This window comes from Podarcis melisellensis (genome assembly GCF_964234715.1).
Source record: "Podarcis melisellensis genome assembly, chromosome: 1".
In the NCBI taxonomy this organism is placed as follows: Eukaryota; Metazoa; Chordata; class Lepidosauria; order Squamata; family Lacertidae; genus Podarcis; species Podarcis melisellensis.
In genome coordinates, this window is record NC_138528.1 from 133,909,316 (window position 1) to 133,927,646 (window position 18,331).

Consider the following 18,331-nt stretch of genomic DNA (forward strand, 5'->3'; position numbering starts at 1 on the left):
ACTTATAATCATGGCTGATTTCACCGTTTCATCCTGCGTATTCCATTTCAACAGCAAGTTATACATTTTGGACAAATTCTTAGTATTGGGTTCTAACAATTCTGTTTCCAATTTTGATTTTCCACCTGGAAGCCAATTTTCCTGTCCAACTTGTAAGCCTTCAGTATTTTATAATAGAGAAGCCAATCTCACACTTTATCTTTTGATTTCTCAAAACTCTGCAATTTCAGTTTGTCCCCTTCTTGTTCCAAAATTTCCCAATATTTCGGCCATTTGGACTCCATATTGAGCTTTTCACAGCCTTTGCTTCCATTGGCGACAACCACCTTGGGGTTTTATTTTCCAACAAATCTTTATATTTAATCCAGACATTATATAATGCTTTCCTGACAATATGATTTTTGAAAGCTTTATGAGCTTTAACCTTGTCATACCACAAATATGCATGCCACCCAAAAATATTGTTAAAACCTTCTAGGTCCAAAATGTCTGTGTTCTCAAGAAGCAGCCAGTCTTTCAACCAGCAGAAAGCTGCTGATTCATAGTAAAGTTTAAAGTCTGGCAGGGCAAATCCCCCCCCTTTCCTTTGCATCAGTTAAAATCTTAAATTTTATTCTGGGTTTCTTTTTTTTATATAAATATTTATTCAAGATTTTCTTAATACAATAAAGAAAAAACAAACAAAATAACATATACTTTAACAATAATCATACTTTCTTCACTTCTTTGGACTTCCTCACATCTCTCGTTCCTCCGTTCCAAATTTTCAAACTTTACCCAGCAATTTATCACCTTATTTCAATTCTTATCTTATAATTTTCCAATATTGTATCCCTAATTTTGGATAATTTAACCCAAACCTTAAAAACTTAATTTTAACATAATATTTATCCAAAATTTATCTTTTCTCATATTTACATTTATCTTCATCTTCCTTTTAACTAGCTTGTTGGTGCCCTGTTGTTAATAATCTTACATCTCTCTTAACATTCATACAATTTACAATATTTTTGTAAATAGTCCTTAAATTTCTTCCAGTCCTCCTCCACAGCCTCTTCTCCCAGGTCTCGGATTCTGCCAGTCATTTTTGCTAACTCCATGTAGTCTATCAGTTGCATCTGCCATTCTTCCAGCGTGGGCAAATCTTGGGTTTTCCAGTACTTGGCGACAAGTATCCTTGCTGCTGTTGTTGCATACATAAAAAATGTCCGGTCCTTCTTTAACACCCTCTGGTCGACAATGCCCAAAAGAAAGGCCTCTGGTTTCTTAGGGAAGGTATACTTAAATACCTTTTTCAACTCATTATATATCATTTCCCAGAAAGCCTTAACTCCAGGGCAGGTCCACCAGAGGTGAAAGAACGTTCCTTCAGTTTCTTTACATTTCCAACATTTATTATCAGACAAATGGTATATTTTTGCAAGCTTGACTGGGGTCATGTACCACCTGTATATCATTTTCATAATATTTTCTTTCAAGGCATTACATGCCGTGAATTTCAAACCGGTGGTCCATAACCTTTCCCAGTCAGCAAACATGATATTGTACCCAATGTCCTGTGCCCATTTTATCATAGCCGATTTGACCGTTTCATCTTGTGTGTTCCATTTTAGCAGCAAATTGTACATTCTTGACAGTACCTTAGCCTTAGGTTCTAACAATTCCCTTTCTAGCTTTGATTTTTCCACCTGGAATCCTATCTTTTTATCCAACTTGAAAACTTCTTTAATCTGAGCATAATGTAACCAATCTCGCACCTTGTCTTTTATTTTCTCCATACTCTGCAACCTCCAGTTATCTCCATCTTTTTCTATTATTTCCCAATATTTCGGCCATTTGGCCTCCATATTGAGTCTTTTCCGAGCCTTAGCTTTCATTGGTGATAGCCACCTTGGGATCTTATTTTCCAATAAGTCTTTGTATTTTGTCCAGACATTAAACACTGCTTTCCTGACAATATGGTTCTTGAAAGCCTTATGAATTTTAACCTTGTCATACCACAAATATGCATGCCACCCAAAAATATTGTTAAAACCTTCTAGGTCCAAAATGTCTGTGTTCTCAAGAAGCAGCCAGTCTTTCAACCAGCAGAATGCTGCTGATTCATAGTAAAGTTTAAAGTCTGGCAGGGCAAATCCCCCCCCTTTCCTTTGCATCAGTTAAAATCTTAAATTTTATTCTGGGTTTCTTGCCCTGCCAGACAAATTTAGAAATGTCTTTCTGCCACTTCTTGAAACAGTCCATCTTGTCCACAATTTGCAATGTTTGAAACAAAAACAACATTCTAGGCAATACATTCATCTTTATAACCGCAATTCGACCAGACAAGGAAAGCTTCAAATTTGACCAGATTTCTAGATCTTTTTTCACTTCTGTCCAACATTTCTCATAATTATCTTTAAATAAGTTCACATTTTTAGCTGTCATATTGATCCCCGAATATTTCACTTTCTTAACCACAGTTAAACCTGTCTCATTCTGAAACCTCTCTTTTTCAAAAGCTGTTAATTTTTTCTCTAATACCTTAGTTTTTGACTTATTCAATTTAAATCCTGCTACTTGACCAAACTCTTGAATTAATTCTAAGACGCTTTTAGTACTAGATTCTGGCTCTTGTAATGTAAGTACCAGATCATCTGCAAATGCTCTCAATTTGTACTGTTTAGCTCCGACCTGTACCCCTTTAACCAGCTGATCCCTTCTAATCATGTTCAGCAAAACCTCCAGGGCTGATATAAAGAGTAATGGAGAGATTGGGCACCCCTGACGTGTCCCTTTTTCTATCTTAAATTCTTCCGTAACCACATTATTTACAATCAACTTTGCTTTTTGCTCCTATACCGTTTTCAAACCCTTGGCCTACCCCCATCCCCCGGAGATTCTTACTCATAAAACTCCAAGAAATATTGTCAAAGGCTTTCTCCGTGTCCACAAATATCAAAACTGCTTTAGTGTTTATATTCACTTCTAGCTTTTCCAAAATGGCAATTATATTCCTTACGTTATCTGACAAATGTCTTCTTGGGAGAAAGCCCGCTTGGTCTCTATGAATCTCCTCCATCAAAACTTTTTTCAGTCTCTTAGCCAAAATGTCAGCAAAGATTTTGTAATCCACATTTAATAACGAAATAGGGTGGTAGTTCTTAAGTTGGGTCTTTCCAGTCTCTGTCTTCGGTATAAGTGTGATATAATTGTTTAAAATATCTCTGGAAGCAATTTCTGATCTCAATTGGGTTGTAAATGTTCTTTCCTTCCACTTCTAAATTTGTAACCGTATTTAATTTTTGTCTTTTCCTCATTTGCCAAGCCAGTAATTCACCACATTTATCTGCTGATTCAAAAGTCTTTTGTCTCATTTGTTTAATTTTCCATTCTATTTCTTGATTCATCAATTCCATATATTGTGTTTGATATAACTTGATTTCTCTCAAAATCTCATGAGACTTTGGTTTTGATCTTAATTTCCTTTCCCCTTCTTTTATCTTCTCCAAAATCTTATCTTTCTTCTCATTTTGGCTTCTCTTCTTTATTGCGTTTTGTTGTATCAAGAATCCTCGCATAACAGCTTTACTTGCGTCCCAGATTACTCTTTTTTCAACATTGGTCTTCATGTTTATTTCAAAATAGTCTCTCAAAGTTTTTTGGGTCTTTTTGTACATTTCTTCATCTCTAAATAAGGTGTAATTCATCCTCCATCTGAAGGAACCAGCTGTTATTTGTTTCATCTCCATCTTTACGGCATTATGGTCGGAGCAAGTTTTTGGGCAGATTTCAACTTTTTTTATCTTTGGTGCCATTCCTCTAGTAACCCATATTTGGTCAATTCTAGTCCATGTCGTGGTGTCATCATTTTTAACCCTCCGAAGGATGACCGTTTGACATTTCTGACACAGGTCACCTATGTTCTGGCTACCCCCTTGTCTCTCACACCTCTCCCCTCTGCATTGACCCTTTTCACGGATGGAACAAGAAGTAGGGGAGTAGTGACATGGGAAGAGGGAGGAAAATGGAAAAGTTTATTTACCCCTCCACAGTCTTCTGCTCAGCGAGCTGAGCTAGCAGCTGTGATTCTTGCCTTTCAGTCCTTTCCTACTCAACCTTTCAATCTTATTGTGGATACTCAGTATGTATATCGCATTTTTACTGTTTTACCAATATCTTATATAACTCCTTCCTTGGATTCTGACTTGTTTGCTTTGTTTCTCGCCCTGCAGGCCTTACTTCAGAACAGAGAGTTCCCTTATTATGTTGCACATCTTCGCTCCCACACATCGCACCCAGGGTATTTAGCAGAGGGCAATGCAAGAGCAGATGCAGCGTTGAGGGACATTTCTGCCTTTTCTCTCTTTTCTGATCCTGTACTATGTCATAACACCTTTCATCTCCCTGCGAAAGCATTGGCTAAGCAGTTTTCTATTCCTTTGGCCCAAGCTAGGGATATTGTGTCCCAATGTGCTTCCTGTTCTAAATCTCAGCTGGCCGTTCCTTTTGATGCTGTCAATCCTAGGGGCACATCTGCATTGGCGTGTTGGCAGATGGATGTCACACACACACACCTGTGTTGGCTCCACTCTCCAAGGTTCACCTCATGGTGGACACCCACTCTGGATTCATATGGGCTACGCCCATGAGGGGGGAAACAGCTCGGCATGTCATTCAGCACACTATCCGCTGTTTCTCAGTCATGGGTAAACCTGCGCGTATCAAAACTGATAATGGTCCAGCATATATTTTCTAAAACATTTTCGGAATTTTGTATGTTGTGGAATGTGAAATTAACTCATGGTATACCCTTTAACTGGGACGCAGGTGGCGCTGTGGGTTAAAGCCTCAGCGCCTAGGGCTTGCCGATCGAAAGGTCGGCGGTTCGAATCCCTGCGGCGGGGTGCGCTCCCGCTGCTCGGTCCCAGCGCCTGCCAACCTAGCAGTTCGAAAGCACCTCCGGGTGCAAGTAGATAAATAGGGACCGCTTACCAGCGGGAAGGCAAACGGCGTTTCCGTGTGCGGCTCTGGCTCGCCAGAGCAGCGATGTCACGCTGGCCACGTGACCCGGAAGTGTCTCCGGACAGCGCTGGCCCCTGGCCTCTTAAGTGAGATGGGCGCACAACCCCAGAGTCTGTCAAGACTGGCCCCTACGGGCAGGGGTACCTTTACCTTTACCTTTATACCCTTTAACTCCACAAGGCAAGCGATAGTGGAAAGAGCACATCTGACGTTCAAAACACTATTGCTTAAACAGCTTGACGGCCGAAGCATACCAACAGCAGATATCCCTTCGGCAGTCCACCAGGTTCTTTTTGTACTTAACCATCTTTTATATCCACATAACAGGACTCATACCCCCGCTGAATTGCATTTTAGGAAGGAGGAGGCACTCCCCCGCCCCTTGGTGGTGTACCGACGCTTGCCTGATCCCGCATGGCATGGACCTGCCCGCTGATTACGTGGGGACGAGGGGACGCGGCAGTGTATGTCGAGGACAAGCCTTTGTGGGTTCCAGCTCGATGCGTGCGGCCATGGCGAGCATCTTCAACCGCAGAAGCGCCTTCCTAACCATTTGCCTTGCCATCCTTTACTGCACCGTTATACAAGGAAGAGAAGCAGACGACCCAGTCCAGTTGAAACCACCATATTTCACCTTATCAGCTGGCAAGCCGCTGTCATCAGAATCCTACTCTGGCTGGCAGCATCCACGGCTCAGCCACTCTCGAACTATAAGAACAGCGTTGTTGAATAAGACTTTTAGGGGAGAAAATTATCATAAGATATGGAGGGATAATATTTTTCTACAAAATATGATTATGTTCACCAGTTTATTGCATGCTTCTAGATGCTGGCTGTGTATGCACATGCCCCCTTTTGCCCGTCATTCAGGTATAATGCTTCATAGTGTGCCTGTCAATGGATCCTTTCGATTTACAAATACAGTGGTGCCCCACAAGACGAACGCCTCGCAAAACGAAAAACTCACAAGACGAAAGAGTTTTCCGTTTTTGAGTCGTTCCGCAAGACGAATTTCCCTATGGGCTTGCTTCGCAAGAAGGAAGCCCATAGGGAAATCTCCGGGGACCTCTTTTAAATGCTGGCGGTGGGGAGCAAAGCCTTTTGCCCCCTCCGGCCTTCAGAAGAGGTCCAGGAAGGCCGGCGGGGGCCGAAAGGCTTTGCTCCCCACCGCCAGCATTTTAAAAGCGGTCCGGGATAGCAGGGAATTGCGCTGCACTTTCCCGCTATCCCGGACCGCTTTTAAAATGCTGGCCGTCGGGAACAAAGACGTTGGCCCACCGCCGGCCTTCAGAAGAGGTCCTGGACCTCTTCTGAAGGCCGGCGGGGGGCAAAAGTCTTTGCTCCCCCGCCTGCCTTCAAAAGCCGTCGGGATAGCGGAGAAACGTGCTGCGCTTCTCCGCTATCCCGGCCATGCGGCTGGAGAGAACAAAGGAGAATAAATCGGGGGAGAGCAGAGAGAGGATCTGCTCTTACCATCATGAAAATATAGCTGGCTTTCTGTGTCATTTTTCTATGCTAATCACCATCTCATGACGGCTGGATTCCGTCAATGTTAGTAAATCCGTGTGAATGTCCCGGGCTCCGCGCCCAGTGGGTTGTGCTCTGAATGTATTGCTAACTCAGTCATTTAAAAAATCAAATAATTTTCTAAATAAAACATTTGCCTCAGTTATGAATATAAAAGTGCCAAACTAAACTTCTCTCACCCTTCTGTGGAAATGTCAAAGCAAGTTTTCACAGGACTACAAGTGCCCTTGGAGTTATCTGGGCTCAAAGCCAGAAACAAAAGAAAGATGTTCTTTCACTGCTTTGCCTAGGAGCTGCTCCCGGGAAAACTAGGGATTGGAGGGGGGGGAATCTATCCGCATGGGGGACAGTTTGGTCTACTCTAAAGCAAGGAGGGGTCATCTTGGACAAGGGAAGAGTCTCGTCAAGCCTTGGATTGATTTGTAATATGATCTAACCTCAGAGAGCTTCTGAGTTAATCTGAGGTGAGCAGAGGAGAGCTTACTCACGCAGGACACAAAATGCCACAGAGACCAAAACAGCCATCTATTATTTCACTTCCGCCTCTCCTCTCCTTTCTTGCCTTGTCTGCTCTGCTGCAGCTTCCCTTCTTTATCCCTTCTTTTCCACTAAGTACTGTGGCTGTATTTTAAAAATCTGATTGAGGAACTGGCATTGAACCCAAACTAACAGCTAGCTCCCACATGCATGTGCAGTCCTTGGTTTCTCATCACTTGATTGCTCAATGCAGCTGAAATGTGCAAACTGGCCAACTCCCAGGGATGTCACAACAATTCAACAGCTTTGATTCCAGTGTGGCTATTAAAGTTACGCTGGTGTGTTAAATTCTCCAAAACACATCCATTGTCTGTTTCTATCTGACTCACTTTCAGTTTGCAAAAACAAATTATTTGTAGCTGGAAGTGGAAACACTTGTACAAGGTAATTGGAGAACTGAGGAGGGAGGTGTGCATTTGAAGGTGCAAGCAAATGCAGTTCATTAAAAGGAAAGGGTGCCATGTGCTTGCAATTCTTAAAAGTATATATACACAAGAGATTCCACAGTCTGGGTGGACATCCAGGAACTATAGCAGAGAGAAGTTGATTCATGGAAATAAATAAATGAATGGATGAGTTTTCGCATCCCTGCTGAAGTCACTGAAAACAATTGTTAGAGATGCTGTGAGACAAAAGGAAAGCTGTCAGTGATGTCTGATCAGCAATGACACATTCACACATGCAAACCGTCACTTTTGGATGAAAGAACCATGTGTGAACAGTCCCTTTGAGTAGATGCTCTTACACTGCAAAGATGCCCTGATTGCCCAGAATTTGATTGTGGGCTACCGTACCCTCATGGTAACTTATTGGCACCTATATTAGAATTCCATCATTAACTCTTTTTATTTATATTACACACTGCCAGCCTGGTGCAGTCTTCTATTTCAGACATTACTATTTTTTGCGAGCTTAGAATGGAAGATGCCTTTGATATTATAGCAATATGGGTCTGTCGTACTCACACGGCATTTGATTGGCTCATTCCAATTTCCGAGCCGTGATCAAATCCACAAATATTTTAAGATCTAACCCTGAGCACTGGAAACATCTGATTTTCCTTAGGGCTGTTATGGAAGTGACAATAATCAGAATTAATAAATGGCTGTTGGGTCAATTTCTTGTAGAAGAAATTGTAGAAGACTTTCTTTAAAAAAAATATGGAGTGGTATATCACCAAATATGTAGAGTGTGAGCTGCTCTAGATTTTGCCCATGCATTCCTAGATTTATGCACACTTAGATTTGCTGGTCAACACAAGCTGTGAGCCTGCCATTCCAATGAAAGGCCAGCATAAAAATGTTGAGCTACAGATTTGTGTTTGATCCTCAAAGCATATGGGCCATCATTTGCTCCCTTCGGTCTTGATGGACCAAAGTACTACCTGCCCCAGTACTTTTAGGAAAACTGTATCTTCAGCTGGTCTCAAATGCAGCGTAGTATACTTTGAAAGGCTTTACTGAGAGTGTTATGACGGCTAAAGTAACACCACGTTCTATTCTCAGAGACTCTGGACTCTAAAGGGTCTTACATCAAGGTCAAACAAGGGGGCTGTGCTTTCTCGCTTTCTCTCTTGTGAAAAGGAAGCAGGAACAGCAGCTATTTAAGCCTTCTGGCTCCCCCTCCATCTGCCTATGCTCCCCACAGTGCTTGCTGATTACCAGACTTTGAACAAAGCAGTTTCACAGGGATATGGAGAATGTTGCACAGAGACGCCTCATTTGAGAAGTAATGATGGGCACCAATTTACTTTCCTTTGTGGCATGTTTAGTTCACTTGCAAATAATGCCCTGTAATGTATAATATATCCCCAGTCCCAGCAACACTTATTTGCCCAAGAAACTGAGAAGGCTCAGTTGGCAGTGGCCACTGAAAGGAAAACATATCATTTAAACATCGCTTAAAACCTACAGCGGCTTTTAGTCAGAGCAGAGGTACCATCGGAACTGCGTTAATCATCCTCTCTGATTATTCACACAGTTGAGAAGAAAGTTGCACTTCAGTAATCTTTTAAAAGGTAAAGGTAAAGGTACCCCTGCCCGTACGGGCCAGTCTTGACAGACTCTGGGGTTGTGCGCCCATCTCACTTAAGAGGCCAGGGGCCAGCGCTGTCCGGAGACACTTCCGGGTCACATGGCCAGTGTGACATCGCTGCTCTGGCGAGCCAGAGCTGCACACGGAAACGCCGTTTACCTTCCCGCTGGTAAGCGGTCCCTATTTATCTACTTGCACCCGGAGGTGCTTTCGAACTGCTAGGTTGGCAGGCGCTGGGACCGAGCAGCGGGAGCGCACCCCGCCGCAGGGATTCGAACCGCCGACCTTTCGATCAGCAAGTCCTAGGCGCTGAGGCTTTAACCCACAGCGCCACCTGTGTCCCTCAGTAACCTTTTACAAATATCTAAAAAATAAAACTGGCAATTTTTTTAAAAAAATACTGCTGCAACTTTGCAATATAGATAGGGGAAATAATCTAGGGGTCAGAATGCAGACGCCAATGCCATGGGATCTAGAATGTGATTTCCAACAGGGCACCAAATCACTCTTGCAAAGCCCTGTGTGATTTGTGCAGCGTTCTCAGTAGACCACAGGCCAGCCTGATGGTATCCATGCTTGCTTAGAATGTGTTGTGCATGAGCAAAATGGTAGCCGTGTGTCCAGTTCTACTCTCCGCCCCTGTAAAGTTTAGTGGGATTTACCTGTGTCCCAATGCTACAATGCTGTGCATTTCTGAGAACTCACTCAGAGGGCAGCCTATAAAGACTGCAAGGAAATAAATGAAAATGTGCATACAATTCTAGCCTTAGTTACAGATAGGTAGCCGTGTTGGTCTGCCATAGTCAAAACAAAAAAAAAATTCCTTCCAGTAGCACCTTAAAGACCAACTAAGTTAGTTCTTGGTATGAGCTTTCGTGTGCATGCGCACTTCTTCAGATACACTTCTTCAGATACTTCTTTTCGTGCATGCACACGAAAGCTCATACCAAGAACTAACTTAGTTGGTCTTTAAGGTGCTACTGGAAGGAATTTTTTTTGTTTTAATTCTAGCCTTAGAGAGCTCTTCATTTTCCCCAAAACATTTTGTTACCCATAAAGAAGGTACTGGCAAATCAAAAAAGACCCATAAAGAAATCCTCAGGGGAAAGGCAGGAAAATAGTATTCTGAGTCCTCCAGTGTGGATTTAATTTTTAACTTGTAGCCCTACGCCTGGCATTGCTTGGGAATTCCACGAACCAAAAAATCGGCGCAGTTTTGTAATCTGAGTTATGCCCTGCAATTATTTTGCCTGTATTGCTAGGTGGTGCTGTTCTTCCACTTGACATATATCCCATAGAATCCTAGAAGTCTAGAGCTGGAAGGGATCCCAAGGGTCATCTAGTCCAACCCCCTGCAAAGCATCTGTGAGAGATGGCCAGCCAGCTCTGCTTGAAACGATATTGTCTAGCCCTTTGGTGGTTTTATATTTTGATTTTATTCTGTGAACCGCCCTGAGATCTGTGGGTGGAAGGCGGTATACACATTTAATAAAGAGTAAAATGATAATAGCCCTAATACCCAAAGCAATAGCAAAAAGGAGGAGGAGGTAGAGGAGGAGATTTACTCACCTGAAGGTGCTTCGGTCGTTTGTATTTGTCCACTCTGGGTGCAGGATACAGAGTATCCTGCAGTTGCATGGCGGTATTCTCCCCTGGTCTTAATAGGATGTTCCTTGTGCAAATCTGTGGAGATTTGTTGTTGTTGTTGTTTATACTTCATTTACTCTGGGCCGCTTATAGCATATCTAAAAACATAGGAAAAACATCAAGTGTTTAAAATAGAGTTACCAGGTGTCCCCGGTTCCCGGGGACAGTCCCCAGACTTGCAAATCTGTCCCTGGGAAACGTGGCAGCGGCAGCCTCAGCAGCCCAGAGCCAGCCTGGTAGCACAGTTGGCTCTGGATGGCTTCAGGAGCTGCTTGCTGCCGCCGCCACTGCTGAGGGGGAAGCAGGGACGTCCAGCGGTACAGATCTTCTGCCCCCTTCTCTCTTTGTTTTGACAGATCGGGAGAGGCTCAGGAGTCGCAGGCAGGTGGCTGTTGCCCAGGAGGGGCGCAAGGCACGTGGTTTTCTGCCAGGCAAGGTGCAAAGCCCTTCTTTCACACCCTGTGAAACATAAATGCTTTGCGTTTTTTAAAAAACTGGGAAACGGCCACCCGCCCACAACTCCCAAGCCTCCCTTGATCAGTCAAAACAAGGTGGGAAGGGGGCAGGAGATTGGGGGAGGCTTGGAAGTCACTGGTGGGCAGCACACCATAGCCCAGTTTTTTAAAAACTCAGGGCATTTATGTTTCACAGGGTGCGAAAGAAGGGCTTTGCACCTTTATACAATATGCATGTGTGCTTGGGCCCAGGGTCTTTCGCCTCACCATCCCCACTACTGACTCCCTGTTGCTACTCAGGGTCAAAAAAAAAAAAAGGGGTCCCCGGATTCATTGAAAAAAATCTGGTAACCATAGTTTAAAACCTCCCAAAACAGGGCTGCCTTCAGATGTCTTCTAAAAGTTGTGTAATTCTTTATTTCCTTGAAATCTGAAGGGAGGGGATTCCACAGGGCGGGAGACACTACCAAGAAGGCCCTTTGCTGGTTCCCTGTCCTTTCGCTTCAGGCAGCAGAAGGCCCTCGGAGCAATGGGGGTGGAGACGCGCCTTCAAGTCTTGTGGGCCGAGGCCATTGGGGGCTTTCAAGATAAGCACCCACACTTTGAATTGTGCTCGGAAGCACAACTGAAAGGCAGCTGTCATATTTATAACACCTGGTATGATATTTACAGTATTATGCTGTCTGCCACTGTGGTGTAATATTACTTTAAGAAACCTGTAGGCAATACTTGCTGAGCAAACACAAAGTGTGGCCAAACAGTTCTGTAAACCGAACTGGGACCTACTATTGGTGCTTTGCCATGTCTGAATCTTATTAATAAATGTTGGTGTTTGTTATGTACTGAAGTTCTCACCCTAGGCCAGCAGGGGGATACTGTAGATAGTTCAGGTCCACATATGCAAAAAAAAGGGATCGAAAGTGGCATTCAATGATTGGATAGTTACAGAAAGTTGTTACAGTTACGTTGTACTGGCCTTCAGTCTAGTTCTGTTCTGACCTGTGAATAAACAAGAGCTGTTTGGAGAATCACTGTGTCGTCTGATATGTTCACCCACAACTTAACAGTGTTTATAGAAGACTTGGATATGCTGAGATCTAGCAACAATTAGCCACTCTCTCATCTGTTGAGATACCAAAATTTATTTGGTAACATGTTGCTGTTCAGAGAAATGCTATATCATGAAACTTTGAAGACAGTTTCTGCTTTTATCTATTGACATTTGCTTAGTACTTTTACTCCCACCTTCAACAATAATGCAAATAATGATTTGCATAAATTAGCAAGTTTCTGTTTAGGGTTTTTGTTGCTCTTGCCCATATAGTTTATCTGATTGCAATATTATTTATCACAGAGCTTGCATGTGTGGCTCATATAAATGACTGACAGCTGTCTAGTTAAAGCTGCGTTTGAGAGAAAGAGATGCGCTTGCCTATCTGTTCAGAGGAGGAGGAGAAACCAAGGAAGAAATCTGTATGACTGACAGCTGAGAATGTGCCCTCGAGGCAATGTATGAAAACAAAATCTTTCTAATCCCCAAGGAAATATCGCATGATCAGCAACACAGAAAGTGCTACCCTTTTGTAGCACCAACTGTTTGAAAGTGAACTCAGATGTAAGCAGTATTGCATTGATATATCCACCAAAATTACTTATTGATTCTTGTGAATGTTATGGCTAATATCCAATTATTATCTACCAACTCTGTCAAGAAACTCAGTGTCACTGTTGATTCTAATGACCTGTAAGGAATACATTAAAGACCTACTTCTAAAGTTGTTTTTCTCCATCTCAGAGTATTACCAGCCTGAGACCTCATGCTTTTGTTGTGGCTGCAATTGATTACAGCAATTCTCTGCTGGCTGAACTCCCAGCTCATGTTCTATATCATTTTTGTCTCATATATAACACTGCTGCTGGGATTTTATTATTTATTTTTACAGTTACTAAGATATGTCGTGGTCTTCTTCTTTTTCAGCATCTTTTGCAATTTTTTAATATGTTTCTGGTATATACCTGGTCACAATCCTTTCTCTTTGACAGAGTAAGTGGATTGCTTCTGAAGTGCTGCAAATGCAGAGATGTGCCAGAACAACAATTATTTGTCTTTATTAAAATTCCCTCGGACGTTTTGTTTGAGGAGGAACTTTCAAATATGTTCAGTTTTCATTTCAGGTGGCAATTTATGTTTGCACAGAAGCCTCCTGAGCAATTGTGGGTTTTTTAAAATCAAAAGTCCTTGAAAAACATCACATGTTTGAGGCAGAACCCTCAAATTCACCTCAAATTTCTTTAAGGCAAAGCTGTGATGGCAACTTGACCCAACAGAGTTGGGTGGTCCATCTCCTCCTCCTATTCCTCACTCATTGATTCGTTCTTTTCTAGGTCATATATGTAAGCCTCTCTGGCAAATAAATACACATGGATGCTTACTTGAGCTCCTCAGAAGACAGAACAAAAGATCAATAAGATGAATGGATTCCAGTGTCATGTGCCAAAACGAAGGGTGTCACCAGTTGAGGAAGTCTGAAAGTGAACTCAGATGTAACTCAGAGGGCTGCTTACCAGAGCTGGAAAGATCGCAGGAGGGTCCTGAGAGTTTTCCAGGGCCATACCACAACCTTGCCAGACTCCAGTATGCAAGGAGGCACCTTCCTTACCACCCTCTGGGACACTGGGTTTACCGGGCTTTGGGAAGGTGGTGTGAAGGCTCTGGAATGTTGTCAGAGCCCTCGGTTTCCCTGCCCAAAGCCCTGCAAGCAAGGAAAACCTGCTAGGTGTGAAGGTGGAGTGAATAAATAAATGCAGAGAACTGTGAGTTTCCCCAGCTTGTCATTTACTTATTTATTTAGCCACATCCATGTAAGGTTATGGTCTCATAAGTAAAGTGAGCGTAAACTGCGAGCTTCTTGTACCATGGATAGGACCCCAGAGCGGCAGGCTGCTGGTTGTATAAGAATAGCTGAGGTTGTAATGGAGCACACCAGCATGCCAGTGGTTAATGCGATAGAGCGGGGGCGGGGGGGGGAGGCTGGGTTCTGCTTGGTGCCTGTGAAAAACCACTCCACAACCCAGGGGAAGTGTGTGATCATGTCTTCAGGCATTTCATGCTTGAGCAAGATTCTGCAGTTATATCGACAGTTGTTTGCTTTCTGTGTGCAACATCACATACAGCAGACAGAGGCACACTGGGTTTTATTTTCTTTTGCTGTCATTGATGGGCTCCTATATATTACATGTTTTTTTAAAAAAGAAAAAAACCCAGTGGGTTTCCCAATCATTTTATTAAATGGAAATGAAATGTTAGAAGCAGTAACTGCCTCACATTCAGAAAATGATCATTCTAGCTGCACATCTACAGTAAATGTAACAGAAAATTCAGTCGCACAATAAATTCCCCCACATTAGGCGCATGGAGAGTTTCTGGTTAGCTATTATTGCACATCTTCAGGCTACTGTGAAGGTGATGTATTGTTATTTTTAAAAAGTAAACATTACTTCTCATTTACCTGTCAGAGTTTGCTGCATTGCTATAGGTCTTTAACTCTTCTCTCTCCTGCAACCCTTTTCATTATTTGAACACTTCATGATTTTGAAGTGGTGGTGGGGATAGGCTTAGCAACTTGCTAGACACCTGGACCCATCCAAGTAGAGTCTGTCCCAGTTCTCAATGGGCTCATATTCAGAGAAGACCCAAGGAGGATTGAAATCCTGCGATTTCAGTGAGCACTTGAGATCTTCCGACCTTTCTTTGACATGACACCTTGAGGAATTCTTCTTTCCTCCCCACTCAAAGACCAATCCCACGCAATCCAAGTGCTCTAGCTTCTCCTTCTCCTATATACTATTCTGTACAAGAGCCTCTGTTTCCCTTGGCCTCCACCATGTCACACTTTAACACTGCCTAATTGCACGAAGTGCAAGTAGATAAATAGGTACCACTCCGGCGGGAAGGTAAACAGTGTTTCCGTGTACTGCTCTGGTCCGCCAGAAGCGGCTTAGTCATGCTGGCCACATGACCCGCAAAAACTGTCTGTGGACAAATGTCGGCTCCCTCGGCCAGTAAAGCGAGATGAGCACCGCAACCCCAGGGGCAGCCACGACTGGAGCTAATGGTCAGGGATCCCTTTACCTTTACCTTTAACTCATAATCTTAGAAGAAGAAATTGCAGGTTTCATTGTTTCTGAATGAAAAGTGTACATTTCCCCAATACCAAATCTAGCACAGAGAACACACAAGGGCCTGTTTTTATTTCATAACAAAAATGGAAACGTTTCTGTATTTGTAACAAAATGGACTGTCCAACTCAATTTGTAAAGGATGCATTTGAAAATCAAATGCCCATGACGATCACTGCGCAAGTGTTGTGTCGCTTTCAAGACATCAGTTTTCATCATAACACTTTTCACATGTACCCTGCTATCATGTTGGAACTAAACCACTCTGACATCTCAGCAGTGTTGATATCATTTAGCTAGCAGGAAGTTATAAAGCTGTGAATTGAGATGAATGGATTTCTAAACTGTCATCTTGTATTTCATTTTGCATAATGTACTAGGGTATCCAATTGCATTTGAAAAATATATAAAATGCTAAAGGACTGATGAGACTAGATCACTTGAATCATCCATGTTGAAATTGGAGGCAGTGAATGCTTATTAGTACCATGCTCCAGCATACAGTCTAAATTTTTAATAGCTGTTAGACATTTTGAGTACCCAACTTTGGCTGATCTTTAAAAAGAGTTCTGTTTTAAATGAAAACCGAGTCTTTGAAATCAAGACCTCCTGGCATTCAGGGTATTAAACATTTTAAAATGTATTTTCCAGCTTGATTCATAACACAACTAAGACTAGGTACGGTAACTGGACTGAAATTAGTTTTCACCTTGATTCAAACACTTTCAGCCCCAGAAGGTGAAAAATTAAGATCAGTCACAGATCTGCTTCCATCATCTGAAGAACTGCACCATAGAGAGAAATTGCTAAAATCACACATTAAGGTAAAAAATACAGATAGGTAGCCGTGTTGGTCTGCCATAGTCAAAACAAAAAAAATTCCTTCCAGTAGCACCTTAAAGACCAACTAAGTTAGTTCTTGGTATGAGCTTTCATGTGCATGCACACTTCTTCGGATATACTGAAACAGAAGTCACCAGACCCTTCTATATAGTGAGAAGGTGGGGAGGGGTATTACTCAGAAGGGTGGTGGGAATGGGTGATTGGCAGATAGCTGTGATGAGCCTGTTGACGACTCTTAACAACTGCAATAGGTCTTACAGGAAAAAGCAAGGGGTGAGAAGGTGAAAAATGGCTTTGTCATGTATAATGAGATAAGAATCCAATGTCTTTGTTGTTGGGGCCAGTAATGGTGTTGTCCGGGTGTATGTGGCAGCAAAGTTGGCATCTGGACATGGACACTGGCACCAGAGCCTGCAATAAACCCAGATGCCAACTTTGCTGCCACATACACCCGGACAACACCATTACTGGCCCCAACAACATCACACATACCATCTCGGGACTGTTTAATTGCTCATTGTCTAACATTGTGTATGCCATCAAATGCCAACAGTGTCCTTCAGCTCTCTATATTGGACAAACAGGCCAGACCTTACGCCAAAGAATAAACGGACATAAATCGGACATCAGGAATCACAAGACAGAGAAACCAGTAGGAGAACACTTCAATCTCCCAGGACATTCTATACAAGATCTCAAAGTAGCTGTTTTACTACAAAGGAATTTCAGAAATAGACTGGAAAGAGAAGCTGCTGAATTGCAACTTATCACCAAACTTAAAACCATGGAGAGACCTGGTCTGAACAAAGACATTGGATTCTTATCTCATTATACATGACAAAGCCACTTTTCACCTTCTCACCCCTTGCTTTTTCCTGTAAGACCTATTGCAGTCGTTAAGAGTCGTCAACAGGCTCATCACAGCTATCTGCCAATCACCCATTCCCACCACCCTTCTGAGTAATACCCCTCCCCACCTTCTCACTATATAGAAGGGTCTGGTGACTTCTGTTTCAGTATATCTGAAGAAGTGTGCATGCACACGAAAGCTCATACCAAGAACTAACTTAGTTGGTCTTTAAGGTGCTACTGGAAGGAATTTTTTTTTGTTTTGACTAAGGTAACAAAGTAATTCTACTTACTACAAGCTGCAGGTCCTCCACCTCGATCCCGATTTTCCTCAGTTGATTTGGGATATCCCTCCCCATTTCTTGACTGCAAAAGATCAAGACTATGTATCAAACTCCATTGCTCTGCTCTTGTCTCAGAGAAATCCACCAGGATCCCTCAACATTCTAGTCTATTCTGGAGAAAATACTCCTGTCGTCTGCGGCCAGTTTTTAAGATAGGCTGCAACTGGGGTTCCAATTGTGGCACAAGCATGAAAAAGGTCAAAAACACCAGAGGCAGATGACATGGTCTAAGACAGGTTTAGGGTCAGGTTCCACCTCAAGTAAGCTGACCTGGAGCTAGAGGAGTTGGGAGTAAGTCATGGCTGTATCAGAGCTGGTGTATGGTATCAACCGATAGTATTCAGGTTGTGGGGTTAGCTGACATATTTAGACTAGAATGGCTGTGAAATTCCAAGATTTAAAAAGAAGCACAAGAGTTTTGTGTCTTTTTTTAATGCCTATCTTGATTTTTTCCACTGAAACAGATGAGCACCACCTGGACAACATGACCAAATATGCACCACATTGCCAATTCACATGTGTCAGGCTTTGCATACATGAGCAGTTACAGCAATTGCCAAGAAAAGTCTTCAAAGCTTCCTTGCATTTAATGACAGGTGTGATGTCCCCATTTATGGGGTCCCATTTATTCCAAGGCTGGGTAATAGAGGAAATATAGCAGAGGGAACTTTCACAAAATCAATGTGCTCGGAAGCATTTGGGGTTTTTTTAAAAAATGTTTTTTTCAAGTGCACCCTCACGCCTCTAAGAGTCCTGTAAAATTGCTGTAATTGGTGAGAGCAAATTTAAGCTGCAGGGCTGTGAGTTGGGAGACCCATTGGCTTCCCTTCTGAAGGATCCCGTTTCCAATGAACAACTGCACTGCCCACTCTGGCAGTCTCTCGGTTGGATTACTGCAATGCTGTATGCATG

At 42.7% G+C, this 18,331-nt stretch overlaps 2 long non-coding RNA genes across 3 annotated transcripts in view; one reads left to right on the top strand and one right to left on the bottom strand.

Moving 5' to 3' along the window:
• The window catches only part of LOC309363457, a 141,872-nt gene that overhangs the window by 81,615 nt on the left and 41,926 nt on the right, over positions 1–18,331 (bottom strand). For both annotated transcript variants that reach the window (XR_014165355.1, XR_014165356.1), the window contains one exon: positions 17,369–17,441. This is a non-coding gene — a long non-coding RNA (uncharacterized lncRNA). The remainder of the gene's footprint in view (positions 1–17,368; positions 17,442–18,331) is intronic.
• Positions 1–18,331, top strand: part of LOC309363796 — a 143,411-nt gene that overhangs the window by 25,185 nt on the left and 99,895 nt on the right. The gene's annotated exons all lie outside the window — the stretch shown is intronic.